General features: G+C 34.9%; 1 non-coding gene across 1 annotated transcript; it reads right to left on the bottom strand.

Moving 5' to 3' along the window:
• Positions 1-285: 285 nt before the first annotated feature.
• TRNAA-AGC (transfer RNA alanine (anticodon AGC)) lies at positions 286-358 on the bottom strand. Its single transcript has one exon. It is a non-coding gene; the product is annotated as a tRNA-Ala (tRNA).
• Positions 359-533: the final 175 nt, after the last annotated feature.

Below are 533 nucleotides of genomic sequence, written 5' to 3'. Positions count from 1 at the left end.
AATGTCCCTTTTACTTTGTGTATATGTGTGTGTACGGATATGTATGTGTGTATGTATGGATGTAGATATAGATGTGGATATGGACATAAATACAGATATCATCATCATCATTCCCTTTCCGCACCTAATGGTGCATAGGGTACTGCATTGGTACACCAATCGCGAGTATCTTGATCAGTTTTTTGTTACATGAAGATAAGATGATCTGTCTGACGCCTCAGGTACCAGTCCAGGGACTATGAAATATTCTGGTGTGTAAACACCTTTTAAATAAATATTTCATTTCAACCATGTCGGGAATCGAACCCGAGACCTCTTGCATGCTAGGCAAACGCGCTGACCATTACGCCACGAGGCCGACAAATAGATATAGATAAAGATTAGATATAACAATATATATAGGATATAGACATATATATAGATATAGATATACGTACAGATATAGATATAGACATAGACATTTATAACGATATAGCTATGAATATGGATATAGATATAGATATTCATATAGCTATAGATAAAGATATAGACAA

The sequence above is a fragment of the Micrasema longulum genome, unplaced genomic scaffold (assembly GCF_059751315.1).
Source record: "Micrasema longulum isolate JH-2025_06_02 unplaced genomic scaffold, ASM5975131v1 h1tg002289l, whole genome shotgun sequence".
In the NCBI taxonomy this organism is placed as follows: domain Eukaryota; kingdom Metazoa; phylum Arthropoda; class Insecta; order Trichoptera; family Brachycentridae; genus Micrasema; species Micrasema longulum.
The sequence above is the reverse complement of the archived record's forward strand: the minus strand, read 5'-3'. Positions and strand labels throughout refer to the sequence as shown.